General features: G+C 36.4%; 1 pseudogene; it reads left to right on the top strand.

The window, feature by feature from the left end:
- LOC141712466 (alanine--tRNA ligase-like) overlaps positions 1–16546 on the top strand; it is a 48929-nt pseudogene extending 32383 nt beyond the window's left edge.

Raw genomic sequence — 16546 nt, 5'->3', positions numbered from 1 at the left:
CTCAGATCTTAACTAACAGGAAATATCAGTTCTTACTGGAATCAGGACTTACTGGAAGTCAGAACTTAAGGATATCATAACTTAGATTATCAGAAGATAATATCAGAAGATGGATATCAGAACTTAAGTACTGGAGGACTTACAGTTAAGGAAGGATGCTGATTTACAGGAAAGAAGATCGAGACTAATACAAGAAGAAGATATGTAAGGAAAGAGTTCGAGGAATAGAAGAATTATAAGATATCTGGTTGATATATTTAAGGAGACATAATTATATTCCATATCAACTAGAAGTTATCTTGTAACTGTGTGTCTATATAAACACAGACATAGATTTACTCTATAAGAGTTACGATCATCGAGAAGATCATATAATTGTAACCTAGCAGCTCTCGTGATATTTGTTCATCACTGAGAGAGAACAGTTCCATTGTAACAGAGTTTATTATATCGAATACATCTATTTTCTGTTACTTGTGCTTTAAATCGATTTGATTATATTTTACACTGTATTCAACCCCCTTCTACAGTGTTGTGTGACCTAACAAGTGGTATCAGAGCCTATCTGTTAACACACATACAATAAAGATCCAAAACAATCATGTCTGAAGAAGCAGAAAATCCAACTAAGCCCGCTAAAACTGAAGAAACTCCAAAGACTAAAACCTATAGTCGATATGAGACTATCAGGGTTCCCATGCTGAGACCGTCTGAATATCCCATATGGAAAGTGAAGATGGCTATGTTTCTGAAAGCTACAGATCCAGAATACCTTGACAGAATTAATGAAGGACCGCATAAGCCAACCAAGCTCTCTGTTGTAGTTGCAGATCAGCCAGCAAAGACCATACCAAAGGAGAAAAGTGAATACACAACTGAAGATATCTCATCTATTGCCAAGGATGCAAAGGTAAGGCATTTACTGCATAGTGTCATTGATAATGTCATGTCAAATAGGGTAATTCACTGCAAGACTGCAAAGGAGATATGGGATGCTTTGGAGACAAGGTGTCAGGGAACTGATGCAATCAAGAAAAACAGGAGGACTATACTCACTCAAGAGTACGAGCACTTTGACTCAAAAAGTGATGAGTCATTAACTGACTTATATGATAGGTTTGTCAAACTCTTGAATGATCTGTCACTGGTGGATAAGGAATATGACATTGAAGATTCAAATCTAAAATTCCTTTTAGCCCTTCCGGAAAGTTGGGATTTGAAAGCTACTATTATAAGAGATAACTATGCTCTTGATGAAACTACTCTTGATGAAATTTATGGAATGCTCAAGACTTATGAACTTGAGATGGATCAAAGAAGCAAGAGACATGGGAGAAAGTCAATAACAGTTGCTCTTAACGCTGAGGAGGAATCCCCCAAAGTGGCTGTCTCAAAGAAAGGAAAAGGAAAGGCTCTCATCATAAAGTCTGATTCGGAATCATCAAGTTCTGATGATGATGATTCAGAAACTGAAAGTCTACCGGAAGTAGATGCTGATGAAGAGATGATGAAGTTGTGTGCTCTTATGGTGAAGGGTATCACAAAGATAGCATACAGGAAATTCAGAAGAGGAAAGAAGTTTTCCAGGAAAGGTAGAAGTTCTGATAAGAAGAGCTTCAGAAAATCTGAAGGCAAATGAGGAAAGTCTGACAGAGGAGATTACTCAAATGTTAAATACTACAACTGTGGTGAGAAAGGCCACATATCTCCTAACTGCAAGAAAGGAAAGAGTGACAAAGGCAAGGCTCTTGTCACAAAGAATAAAAGCTGGACAGACTCCTTAGATTCTGAAGATGAGGAAAACTATGCCTTGATGGCAAATGCTGATAGCAGTTCTGATGTTGCTGAGTTAAAGGTACCTCAAACAACTTATGCCTTTCATACTGATGATATTACTGAGTTGAGATTATATCTTAAAACCATGTTTATTAGCTGTAGAGATCAAACTTTAACATATGAAAGATTAACTTCTGAAAATCTTGCCTTTAAAAAAAGGAATGATTATTTAGAAAAAGAGTTAATTATATTCCATCAAACTCAGAAGGATAGAGATGATGTTTTCTATATGAGAGATGAAGTGCAAAAAATGAATAAATCTCTAAAAACTGAGTTAGAAAAGGAGAGAGAGATTATCAGGACTTGGACTAACTTTGGCAGAGCAACTTAGGATATACTAAGTAGTGGAAACTGGAAAGAGGGCTTAGGTTATGGAGATGAGAAATGTGAAAAAGGAACTGAAAAAGTTAAGCCAATTATTGTTAAACAGATTACTAAGTCAAAGGTGAATCCTGTTAAATTTGTAGCTAAAAGTGTAAAGTCTGATTCTGAAAAGATGAAAGATATTGAGACAGAAGTGATAGTAGAGTTAACATAGGCTTAATGACAAAGAAGCAGCTTAAAAATAAGCTGAAAGAGATTACCAGTGTAAACAAGGTAAAGGCGGCTAGTAAAAATAGGAATGGAAAGGAAGGAGTGAATAAAAGTAACAATTATATGCCTGTTCCTAAAGCTCCTAGAAAGAAATGCTATAACTGTGGAAACTCTAACCATCTGGCTTCTTTTTGCAGGAAGAATAAGAATATAAACTCCTTACCTTCAAAGTCAGGAGTTAAGAGTCAATCTGTTAGGTTTAAGCCACAAAATCCTTGTTTTCATTGTGGTAGTATATGGCATTCCATTTATACTTGTAAGGAATATCATAGTTTGTACTATGGTTATTATCAGATAAAACCTTCTTTGAAGAAAGTTACTTTAATTCCTTCTAGTGTAAAGCATGATGCAAAGTCTGATACTGTAAAATCTAATCAGAAAAATGTTAACATAAACTATAATGTTAAATCCGCTGCAAATGTTAACAAACTTAAAAAGGCCGAAGGATCCAAGCAAGTCTGGGTCCTTAAAACTAACCATTAGTGGTCTTTGTGATTGCAGGGCCATAGGAAGAACATCCTAGTTCTGGACAGTGGATGTTCAGGACATATGATTGGAAATAAAGCCATACTATCAGACTTTGTGGAGAAAGCTGGCCCAGGAGTTTCTTATGGAGATGGCAACATTGGGAAAACTCTGGGATATGGCAAGATCAATCTTGGGAATATCATCATTGAAGCAGTAGCTCTAGTCTCAGGACTTAAACATAATCTGTTGAGTATAAGTCAAATCTGTGACAGAGGTTATCATGTTGATTTCTTTGAAGAACACTGTGAATTTATAAGTATTTCTACAGGAAAAGTGGTTCTGAAAGGATACAGGCATGGTAACATTTATAAAGCCAGACTTTCAACAAGTACTGATGGTTCTGCAATCTGTCTGTTGAGTAGAGCATCAATTGAAGAAAGCTGGAATTGGCACAAGAAACTCTCTCATTTAAATTTTACCAATATGAATGAGCTTGTAAAGAAAGATCTTGTGAGAGGACTGCCAAAAATAGTATTTGCTCCTGATGGCTTTTAAGATTCATGTCAGAATGCAAAACAAAGAAAATCTTCCTTCAAGAGCAAATCTGAGTCATCAATTCTTGAGCCTTATCACCTACCGCATGTTGATCTATTTGGTCCAGTCAATGTCATGTCTATTGCAAAAAAGAAATATGCTATTGTTATAGTGGATGAGTTCACAAGGTACACATGAGTGTACTTCTTGCACAAGAAGACTTAAACAGCATCTACTCTAACTGATCATGTCAAACAGCTGGATAAGATGGTCAAAAATTCTATTAAAATCATAAGGAGTGAGTGGCACTGAGTTCAAGAATTCAATCATGGAAGAGTTCTGCAAAGATCATGGAATCAAACAGGAATTTTCTGCACCTGGAACTCCACAGCAAAATGGAGTTGTACAAAGAAAGAACAGGACTCTAATTGAAGCTGCATGAACAATGCTTGATCTTAAGACTCATCCTGAGCAGCTGTCAAAATTTGATCTAAAAACTGATGAAGGAATTTTTGTTGGATATCCACTTTCCACAAAAGCCTTCAGAGTCTACAATTTAAGAACAAGAGTTGTCATAGAATCTATCAATGTCTCTTTTGATGATAAGAAGATTACTGGACTTGAAGATTTTGATGATCATGATCAGCTGAGATTTGAGAATGAAGATTTAAATTATGATCCTGAAAATTCTGATCCTGTAAGTTCTGATGGATTAAGTTCTGATGTCATTGAAACTGTGGTAACAACTCCAAAGAAAAATGCACATGTCTAGGGGGAGCAAGTTAAAGATTCTACCACATCTCAAGACTCTTGAGAAGCATCAGAACCTGTCACTGGCTCTTCAAGTTTTGATTCATCTAGTTCTGATGAGCCAAACTCTGATAATTCTGGAAGCTCTGATTCTTCAACTCCTAAAAAATTAAATTCAAATTCTGAAGTCTCAGAGAGCATAACTACAGGGGGAGCATCAGAAGATGCTGATGGAGACAGCATGGATTATATGGGGGAGGATCCAGTTCTAGAAATCAACTTCCATCTGCAAGGAAGTGGACTAAAGCACATACACCTGATTTAATCATTGGAGATCCTGAAACAGGTGCCAGAACTAGAACTGAAACTTCAAATGAATGTATCTATCATTCTTTTCTATCTCAGACTGAACCAAAGAAAGTGGAAGAAGATCTTCAAGATGCTGATTGGGTGCAAGCAATGCAGGAAGAGTTAAATGAATTTGAAATAAATAAAGTTTGGACCCTAGTGCCAAGACCAAAGAACAGATCAGTTGTAGGTACAAAATGGGTGTTCAGAAACAAAACTGACAGTGATGGCATAATTACAAGAAATAAAGCAAGACTGGTTGCTAAGGGCTACTCTCAACAGGAGGGTATTGATTATGATGAAACATTTGCACCAGTTGCTAGATTAGAAGCCATAAGGATCTTTTTGGCTCATGCTGCTCACAAGAAGTTTAAAGTCTTTCAAATGGATGTGAAAAGTGCTTTTCTCAATGGAGAATTGGAAGAAGAGGTATATGTTGAACAACCTCTAGGCTTTGTAGATCCTAAATTTCCCAATCATGTCTACAGGCTTGACAAAGCACTTTATGGCCTTAAGCAAGCTCTAAGGGCATGGTATGAGACTTTAGCTCAATTCCTTCTGGAAAGTGGATTTCACAGAGGCACAATTGACAAGACTTTATTCTACCTCAACCATGGAAATGACTTATTTTTGGTACAGATATATGTTGATGATATCATTTTTGGTTCTACAAATGACAGACTTTGTAAAAGGTTTGCCAAGCTAATGCAGTCAAGATATCAAATGAGTATGATGAGAGAACTCAGCTATTTTCTGGGCCTTCAAGTCAAGCAATCTGAAGAAGACACTTTTATTTGTCAATCCAAGAACACCATAAATCTACTGAAGAAATTTAGAATACAAGATTGTTCAACTGTATCCACTCCCATGGCCACTTCAACCAAGTTAGATAAGGATACTGGTAAATCAGTAGATATTACTAACTACAGAGGTATGATTGGCTCTTTACTCTATCTAACTGCTAGTAGACCTGATATCATGTATGCTACCTGTTTTTGTACAAGATTTCAGGCTGATCCAAGAGAACCTCACTTAATAGCTGTGAAAAGAATTTTCAAGTACCTTAACGGTACAGCTGATCTAGGATTGTGGTATCCTAGGGAATCAGACTTTAAGCTAATTGGTTACTCATATGCAGATTTTGTAGGATGCAAAATAGACAGGAAAAGCACTAGTGGAAGCTGCCAATTTCTTGGAGGCAGATTGATTTCTTGGTTTAGCAAGAAACAAAAGTCAATTTCCATATCAACTGCAGAAGCAGAATATATTGCTGCAAGAAGCTGTTGTGCACAGATTCTTTGGATGAAGAATCAGTTACTGGATTATGGGTTAGAATTTTCTAAAATCCCTATTTACTGTGATAATCAAAGTGCTATTGCTATGACAGGTAATCCAGTTCAACACTCAATGACAAAGCACATCAGCCTAAGGTACCATTTCATAAGGGAACATGTGGATGATGGTACAGTGGAATTGCATTTTGTTCCAACAGATCAACAGCTAGCAGATATCTTCAGAAAACCACTATGTAAAGCTACTTTTATAAGATTGGTAAATGAACTTGGAATGGTTTCAGGTTTTTTCTCTAAATCTGCTTAGTTTTTGTTCTCATGCATCAGACTTTATGATCAGTGTTTACAGATTGTATTATCTCTACGTAATTTGTGCTTATTTTGAAATTCATTAAATGTTGATTGTTATCTGATGTGGATTTATATACTCTGATAAGTGTTTTGAATGTTCTATGACTATTCAATCCAATGAGGATAACTGTGCTAGATGCTGACCTAGTAGTCTTTAACATACTAGAAATCCCATGTTTGAATTAGTTGTTTATGTGGAAACTCATTAACACAAGCAAATTCTGATATTGAGCTTAGTCAAGTTTACTTTGTGTATCTTATTACTAAGTCACAAACTAGCTTCTTGTTTCTTATCTGTCAAATTCTGATGTCAGTAAATCTTAAGAATGAACTAAGTGCTGATAAGCCTCACTTATCAAAAAAAAAAAAAGAAAAGAATAAAAGTCAGGTACTCCTTTGAGATCTAGAGTAAAAATGTGGAAGGGAAGACCCAAGTGCATTGCTGGTATTAAGTAATATGCATTAGAAAAGCAAAAAATTTATTGGTGACTTTTCACACTCTATGATTACTGGAGAAATACTATGATAATAGCATAAATTTTGATAAGCAGTCGTGACTCACTTACACTGAGAACCCACTGTAAAAAGGAATTTCAAAAGATGCATAAAATGAGCACAAACAGTTGAGGTGGACTCATGCATAAATTTGTTCTATAGTAGACATCATCAGATTTTAAGCATTTTTCTTAGTTTTGTCTTATTTCTAAGATGTACTGAAGTTGATCAGACTTTAATCTTTATCTGATGTCTTGCTGAATGCACACACTTTTACTCCATATGAATGATAAAAATTACTGTGGTGATTAAGTTGTTTTTGACAAACAGTTAAGTGTCAGTTGCATAAATTCTGAGGACAAGTTCTGATGGAAGTTCTGATGATTAAACTCTGAAGAAAACAAGTCAGTAATTGTATGACGAATCACATAAAAAGATATTCACTTGTTGAGTACAGAAGCCATGTTCTGATGACTATTAAAATCTGACATAAGTTAAGTTCTAATATTAATTCCTGATGGAATCTTTGATGCTTACGTGGCATTTTTCTTTACTTGACTTATTTGTGATAAAATCTGAAACAGTCATATTTAAATCAGAATAATTTTGGTAAAATAAAATGGTCATAATCATTATGGGTTAGTGGTTAACGTGTATGTCCTGAAAAACTGCATGTGCACGGTAATTATTGCATATTTTACGTGCCCATTAACTCCTGCTTTAACCGTTTATTGACTGTTCACATGGTGTCAGGTGTAAAGTGTATCTCATGCTTCAAAAATACAACTGTTGAGGGGAGAGAGTATATATATGAGAGAAAAAAGATTTTTTAATCTTTTACTTACTTTTTTATTCTTAATCTCTTTTACTTTCTCTCTCTCTCTCTTATTCTCTGAAGCGTTTTCTTTCAGGACTTTTAACAAACACTTTGCAAACACTCTTCTTCTCACTTAATTTCTTACAGAGATGGCACCAAAAGATGTAACTTTCAATGGAGCTAAGTTTGTTCCTAACAACTACTTCGCCATTCTTAGCAAGGCTGAAGCTCCATCGGAACTTCACTTCATTCAGGATTTTCTTACTAATTTTGATATTGGGTACGCTCTAACCCAACCTGTGCAGTCTCTGGAACTCAAGTGCTGGAGTTCTGGAGAAGTGGAGTATATGATGATGGTGGTGCTCAAGGGTCCCCAAGTATAATCATTTCATCAGGGGAGGACGAGCATGTAGTAACTTTGGCTATGATTCGACAAGCACTGCAGCTACCTGAGAACTGTGTTTATTCTACTGTTGAGGAGCCAGTTCTTCAAAATATGATGGCCAGTCTGGGGTATGAAAGGACATTGGCCAAGCTGGGTCAATTGAAGAGACCTTACATAAGGAGGGAATGGAGTTTCTTCTTTGATTGCATCACCAAGGCTTTTGCAAACAAATGTTCTAACTTTGATGCAATCCCCATATTCAGTCAACAAATCGGATATGCTCTCATTAATCAAACTGATTTTGATTATGCAAGTGTTGTTCTAGGTTTCATTGGGGATAGGATGACAGAAGATAAAAATACTGTCTATTTTGCTAGATTCTGTCAGCTTATTTATAGCTTTTGTTGTAATAATAAGCCCCAATTAGCTCATGAATTAATTCCATCATTCAGACTAGCTAAAAGAGATTTTAATGACTTATTATCTACTGATAATAAGAAGGCTATGTTAAGACCCCTCCAAATACCTTTATCTGTCAAACAAGCCTTAATAATCTATGATCCAGTGAAATACACTGCATTATATCCTGATGTCCAACCATCAGAACCTCAACCATCAGCACCTACCACCTCTACACAAACACCTCAGACTTCTCAACCATCAGCACAAACAACCAAACCCTCATCTTCCAAACCTTCTAAGAGGACAAAGTCTGTTCCTCAACCTCCACAAAAGAGAAGGAAGATGATTCTCAGAGATGAGTCTGAAAGTGAAGAAGAGATAATTGAAGCACGGGTTCATGCATCTGAACCTGTGATAAATAAAGCTGAGAATGTTACTTCTCAGAAAGAAAAAGCAGCTCAAAGTTCTGATACTTTGAAAAGGAAATCTGTACATTCTGATGCTGCTGAAGCAACTCCTTCATTGGCAAGGAGATTGAAGAAAATGAAGGCAAGGAGATTGAAGAAAATGAAGATACTGAAGAAGCTGAGGAAGGGGATCAGGAATCTCTGATCTCACAGGAACCAATTATCATTAAAGCCTTTCCAGCTCAAGCCAAAGATACTGTTAATGACACAGTTCTTACCACTCCTGTCTCTCCTATTAAAGCTACAGATGATGCTAAAGAACAGACTGATAATTCTAACATAGATATTCATAATTTAAATATACCTGAAGTTCTTTATCTGGAAGCTCCATCTACATCAAAGACACCAGCTCTGGAGATAAATTCTGCTGATCAGAATTTAGATGATATTATTCCTGAATCTCCAGTTGCTTCACACACTGTTGAGCTATCAGATCACAATGAGTCTTCCTCAAGTTCTGATGATAGTGTTTCTGCTGAGACTCCAGTACCTATTCTGGGCAAGGAAGAATTGGTGAAAAAAATTATTGAAAAGGAAGCACCTATTCCTTGGGAGGATACTCACAGAGGTGTTGAGTGGACCAAGAAGTGGAATCAATCAGATTTTATTCCATGTTCTAAAGTTCTGACAGAGCATATTGTAAAAGCTGATGAGAAGGTAGTTAAGTCCAAATGCTCACCTACTCAGGAACTGAAGAAAAAGGATGATGAAAGTGATGACCAGGGAAACTCTGAAAAGAGCAGAGGTCAAAAGAAAAATTCAAGGAAAATCTTCTATTCAGAATAAGTCAAGTTCTGACACTGTGAATGCTCAAAGACTAAAGTTAAGTGCTGATAAACAAAGTCTGATGTCAAGTTCTGATATTCTGATTCAGTTAGGATATGAAGATTCTCAGAGGTTTTTGCAAACTCTGAAGTTAAAGGGGAAGCAGACTACCATTTATTACAAAGATCCTAAAATCCAGACACTTGATGAGGAGATAGCAAGAAGATTATTTCTGAAACACAATCCTGGAGTGGATTTAGAAACTCTCAAGGAGGAAGAAGCTAGATTTGCTGCTGAGAAGACAAATCCTAAGTCTAAAGTTTCTGATGCAAAGAAACCTCCAAGGCCTAAGGAGAAAGGCATTGTGATCAAGGAAAAATCAATTACTGAGGCATCCAAAGTCAAAACAAGATCACAAATTGAGATTGATTCTAAATCAAAAGGAAAAGAAAAGGTTGGTGAACCTTTAAATAAAAAGAAAAATTCTTCCATTCCAGTCTATCAAACTAAATTGCATGATGATGATTTGATAGAAGATGAAACTGTTCAAATTCTGAAAAGAAGAAAGATAAGTGAAGATCCTAAAACAACCTCTGACACTGCTCAAGTTGTTGTTCAGAATAAAGGATAGCAAGCTACAAAAGAAACAGCAAATTCTGATCAAGTTAATTTGGACAAAATGACAATTGCCGATAAGAAGAAGCTGTTATGGAAGAAAGCTACTCCAGTTGAACCAAAATCCAATCTCATGATGAGTCAACTTGCTACATTTGGGTTGAGATCCAAGCAACCTAGAGATACAGCTGGATTAGGTTCTAACGAAGAGAAGATTCAAACGGGAGTAGAGGTTACTCTAAAAGATCCTTTCATATTGACAGACAAGCCATATGAAAAAATCAAACAAAGACACATTGACAAGGTGTTGTCTGCTCAAGTTGTGATAGATGCTCATGATAAGGAGAATCTAAAAGAGAAATTGATCTTATTTCTAAATGATGGAAGGACTTATAGATTAGCTGATTCTGGTGTATTAAAGAAGTCTATCAGAGAGCTGCAACATATTCATTATCTTCTGGAAGTAAAATCTGATGTTACAAGAAGATGGTCAGAATATATTTTGAAGGCTATAAGAGATCTATTCAGAATCTCTGGTACAAAGACTTCTCATTATAGTCCAATGATTACTGAAGGTGATGGAAGAGAAATTCCTATGCTGAAAAATTCTGCTAAGGTGGAAGTTATTCTGAAAGGAAGATGCTTATGTTATAATGAAAACTCTTCACATCCTAAGGTTATCAGACTTGGTGATGGACTTGAAAGAACATCCATTCAAGCTTTCAGAACTACCATTTATCAAATTGGTGATAGTAAAGAAGAAGAACTGATGCAGGTCAAAGCACAGTTAGCTGAAATTCTGAAGAAAGCTGAAGATAATCTGGTAAGAGATTTTGTTAAGAATCATTATGGATTCAGATTGATTCAGTGATGCTGGTAAAGCTGGATGTTTTGTAAGTTGTAATTATTTGTTTAGTCAAACTCTTATTGCATTTGAACTTAAATGTTTTTGACATCATCAAATCTATTAACTTGTACACTCTTGCATAATTTACAAGTTGGGGGAGATTGCTGAATATATTTGAGATGTCATGTCTAATATGTTTCATGTTTAGTTCTTAGATCTTAACTAACAGGAAATATCAGTTCTTGCTGGAATCAGGACTTACTGGAAGTCAGAACTTAAGGATATCAGAACTTAGATTATCAGAAGATGGATATCAGAACTTAAGTACTGAAGGACTTACAGTTAAGGAATGAAGCTGATTTACAGGAAAGAAGATCGAGACTAATACAAGAAGAAGATATGTAAGGAAAGAGTTCGAGGACTAGAAGAATTATAAGATATTTGGTTGATATATTTTAGGAGACAGAGTTATATTCCATATCAACTAGAAGTTATCTTGTAACTGTGTGTCTATATAAACACAAACATAGGTTTACTCTATAAGAGTTACGATCATCGAGAAGATCATATAATTTTAACCTAGCAGCTCTCGTGATATTTGTTCATCACTGAGAGAGAACAGTTCCATTGTAACAGAGTTTATTATATCGAATACATCTGTTTTCTGTTACTTGTGCTTTAAATCGATTTGATTGTATTCTACACTGTATTCAACCCCCTTCTACAGTGTTGTGTGACCTAACAGTTTAGCTTCCTCTTGAAGATCCATTTACATCCAATAGTAGAACACCCAGGAGGGAGATCAACTAACTCCCATGTTCCGTTTGAAACAATTGAGTCAATTTCACTCTTTACAGCGCCTTTCCAATGCCTTGACTCCAAAGAATCCATGGCTTGACGGAAAGTTAAAGGCTCATCCTCGACATTGTAAGTGAAAAAGTCACTTCCAAAGTCCTTGACTACCTTTGCACGCTTACTCCTACTAGGTTCCTCTACTTCGTTAGGAGTAGAGCTACTACCGGGATCCACCCCCATATTTGTCATCTTTTCCACATGACCAGGATAGAACTCGATGTGTGAGTGGGATCATGCTCAGAACTACCCAAAGGTATACCAGTCTTCATAGGGAATACTTCCTCAAATAAAGTTGCATCACGAAACTCAACTATCGTATTCGCCACAATACCATCTATGTCAGATTTTAATACTAAAAATCTCATAGCAGTTGTGGTTTCAAGATAGCCCAGAAAGATACAATCAACAATTTTCGGACCCAATTTCTTTCTCTTGTGTTCAGGGATAAGCACCTTAGCAAGGCACCCCCACACATGAAGATAACTCAAACTTGTCCTACGCTTTCTCCATAATTCATATGGTGTCTTGTCCATATATTTCAGAGGGACTCTATTCAGAATATGGCAAGCCGTATTCGGAGCCCCTCCCCACATGTACTTAGGCAACCCAGAATTAATTAGCATACTGTTAATCATGTCTTTAAAAGTTCTGTTCTTTTGTTCTGCCCCCCCCCCATTAGACTCATGTGTGTATGGTGGAGTAACCTCATGAATATACCATTGTTTATGCAAAATTCATTAAACAAGGTACTCGTATACTCACCACCTCTATCAGATCTCAAACGTTTAAGTACTTTGGCAGTTTGTGTTTCAACTTCATTTCTATACATAATGAATTTATCTAGTGCTTTATCCTTATGTTTAAGCAAATAAACATAACAATATCTACTACAATCATCTATAAAGGTAATAAAATATCTACAGTGATCCTTAGTCAACACACCACCAAATTCACATATGTCTGAGTGCACTAAATCTAACAAGTCTGAATCCCTAACAACATTATGAAAAGGTTTCCTTATTTGTTTAGCAGTTATATACACTTGATACTTAGATTTCTTATCAATGGCGTGCTTTGGAATCAACTCTATATTCATCATTTTTTTAGAGCACCAAATTTTAAATGACCAAGTCGTAAGTGCCACAAATCAGATGATTCTACACAATTAACAGAAGGTGCAACACTATCATTAATAAAACCACCCAAAACGGGTTCAACATTTATTAAAAACAAACCCTTAGACAAGTAACCTTTGCCAAAGAATGTACCAGTATGAGTAATAACTACTTTATTATATTTTAAAGAAAGTTCAAAGCCGTTCTTAATTAAACAACTTCCACTTATAATATTTCTACGAATAGAGGGAATATGATGCACTCTAGTGAGAGATAGAATCCGCCCAGAAGCAAACTTCAGGTCCACATTTCCTATTCCAAGCACTTGTGCAGCACTAGCATTCCCCATCGTCACTGTCACTCCATGACTCTGTTGATAAGATACAAATAAGCTAATATTAGCACAAATATGTACATTAGCTCCAGTATCAATCAACCACTCATGTGATAGATAAGTGGAAAGTAGTACAGGGTTGTAAGTAACATACCCGTCATCGGTTCCAGAGGCAACAACCTCACCAATGACCATGTTAGCTACTGGCCCACTCGTGGTTCCAAGTCCAAGCACAGTATTTGCTTAAGCTACCACTCCAGCTTTCTTAGCTTTCTTACTTGGACAATCCTTGCTCCAATGACCAACCTGTCCACAAGACCAACATGGTTTGTTCGCCTTTGGTTTCTTAGCCTTGTTCTTGTCAGGTTTAGTGTTAGCCTTCTTAGTAACTACCTTTCTTTTCTATCCTACAGTCACTACATTCACCTTCGAGCTCCCATGTTCCACAGGCAACACATGTCCCTGTTTGGACTTGTGCTGCTCCTGTACAGAGATGTCCAACATCAAGTTAGTCTATGTGATCTCTCCTTTCTGTCTTTTCAGGGAGAGAGCAAACTTTTCCCAAGACTTAGGGAGCTTTTCAATCATAGACATCACTCGAAACTTCTCAAACAAGACCATATCGGACTCACCTAAAGCATGAACCAAAATCTCAAACTCATGAACCTGTTCAGTCATGGATTTCCCATCCACCAACTTGAAATCAAGAAACCTAGCCACGTAATACTTCTCAAGACCTTGAGAATCAGTATTATGGGTTTGGTCCAGCTTATCCCATAAGACTTTAGCAGTATATGCATCTAATGAATAAACTTCGAATAAAGTGTTCTCCAAGGCTGCCAAAATGGCTTCCCTAGTCTCCCCATCCTTCTCAGCCCATAAAGCATAAGCCTTAACAGATTCAGCTTTCTCTTGATCCAACACCGGAGGATCATACTGTACCACTGGCCATAGACCCTTAACCGTTAACCAGAGCTTCATCTTTTTTCTGCCAACGAGAAAAAGAAACTCCACCAATGAATTTATTAGGCATACCCGATAAATCAATTGGTTGGGGAAAACGATACGTGGTCCAGTCAATGGTAGTAGTACCACCAGAACCAGTCTCAACAGTTTTAGGAACATCACTAGTTTCGTTAACCATCTTGCTAATTAACTATATATATAACACAGATAATCTCTTCAAGATTGTTGGGTATAATTTTAACTACACAGCAACAATGGGCAGTTATATATATAATAACAAGAACACGGCAAATAGCCAAATAACCAACTAACGAAACAAAACAAGAAGGCAATAAAAAACTATAATCAGAGACTGTAATTGACAAAGAAAGTAAAGAAAACTTATCTCTTATCGCTTTCCAAATTCTGATAAGAAGAAGAACACAACAGCTGAGTCGCCAAACCCTTCAAGAGGACTTGATTGTTCTTGAAGAGATTATTGCCCCCCACTTAAGCTGTGATGGAATGCAGCAATATCGCTTCCAGGATAAAACAGCAACAGATCAATCTGGCCACAGAACCAACAATGATCAACGGCGACTCGCACCTCAGTTTGCCCAAAAAACCTTAGAAACTCATATATATATTTGCGAGGTAGGCACCGAGACTTGTGTTATATCTATCTCAAGTGTACCTCTCAATATATAGGCATCTCAAGTTACTCTTCTTCTATTTTACTCGATGTGGTACACCAAGTAACAAAACAGAAAAAGTAAACAAAATGGGTTTTCCTTATTATTTATATTATATTCTGATTAATTAATATTAATATTACAAAATATATTCAAATTATGATTAAAATAAGCCTTACCCAATATATTTAATATTAATAATTAAATAATCAATATAAATAATTAAACTTGTAATAGAAAAGAAAAATATAAGAGTTCCCCCTAGCACTAGGCCACACAAGCATTCCATTTATGCTAGTAGTTGTAAACAACACTAACACAAGATGCTGTATAAACTCAATATCTTTCTATTACAATATCAATGTGGGACAAAATCCCCATAATCCATTTCAAACAAGCAACTTTTTCTCAATAAATTCATGGATTCCACTAAGAAAATATCTTAGATCAAATATGAAAGTTTAAGTCCTCATGTCAAGGAACAACCTCCAAGTGTTAGCTTCCGGAAATCATATCAAGAACATATATAAAATATGCCTCAAACTTTCCATTTTCTAACAGAATATGTCAGGGGTAAGCTCATGCTCCAAACCACACTCGTACGCACATGTTGAAGTTTGCTCTTAGGGAAGTGCTTGATAATCATGTTGAGCAAAAGGAATGTATTGTTTTTCCTGAAAAATTGAGATTTGATTTTTCTCACAGCAAGCCTGTAAAGCCTGAAGAGCTAAAATATTAAATATTGATGTCTACTCAGAGAAGGCAAGACTTTCTGATGCCCTACGTGTTAATGGTTTACTAGCTTTTTTAGAGAAGTCTATCCTGAATCAGTTCGAATTATCGCAATTAGTAGAGAGGTGAAAGACCTCCTGGCTAATCTTGAAGATAAAATGTGATCATCTATATCCGCAAAGCTTTGTGGAGGATCTCACATATCAAATACAAGAAAAGCTGAGGCATTTGCGCTTCTATCAGAGGAAGGTATTGCGAAGGGAACCTGTCGGGTTAGCGCATTACCAGAGGTTCTGCTGTCAAGGCCTTAGAACTGGCCTTTATACTTGAGTTAGAAGTGAATTAGGCATCTGAAGCAGAAGGGGGCCTGCTGGAACTTAAAGTGACATTGTTGAATGGGCGCATGGAATTTGCACCTGTTGTATTAGTCAAGAAAACTGATCTGAAAGCAAAAATTTCTGATATACAGAACCGTGTGATAAAAGCGAAAAAGAAGACTGCAGAAGAGAATATAAAGAAGGCAATTAAAGATGTAACTGAAAAGGCGGAAACGGCTAGCTTTGTAGGAAAGGGTTATTCTATTACACGTGTCAGTTTTGGTTCAGAAAATGCTGCAATCCGTGAAGTAGTTGTTAAGGTTATGGAGGAGAAGGGAATTGCAGTAATGGTTTTTAGCACAAATGAGAAAAAGAGTTTGGTATGTGCCGGGGTGCCAGATTAAAGTGAATGGAGCAAAATGTTGAATGTTTTAGAGTGGTTGAAGATAGCTTTGAAGAATGGGAAGGGAGTTGAAGGGAAAGGCGGTTTTGCTCAAGGGCAGAGATCCCTTATTTCAAATATGGAAGAAGCGATGAAAGATGCAGAAATATATACAAATCAGAAATTAAAGGAAGCAGACGAAGTTTGA

This window comes from Apium graveolens, chromosome 1 (assembly GCF_009905375.1).
Source record: "Apium graveolens cultivar Ventura chromosome 1, ASM990537v1, whole genome shotgun sequence".
Lineage (NCBI taxonomy): Eukaryota > Viridiplantae > Streptophyta > Magnoliopsida > Apiales > Apiaceae > Apium > Apium graveolens.
The sequence above is the reverse complement of the archived record's forward strand: the minus strand, read 5'-3'. Positions and strand labels throughout refer to the sequence as shown.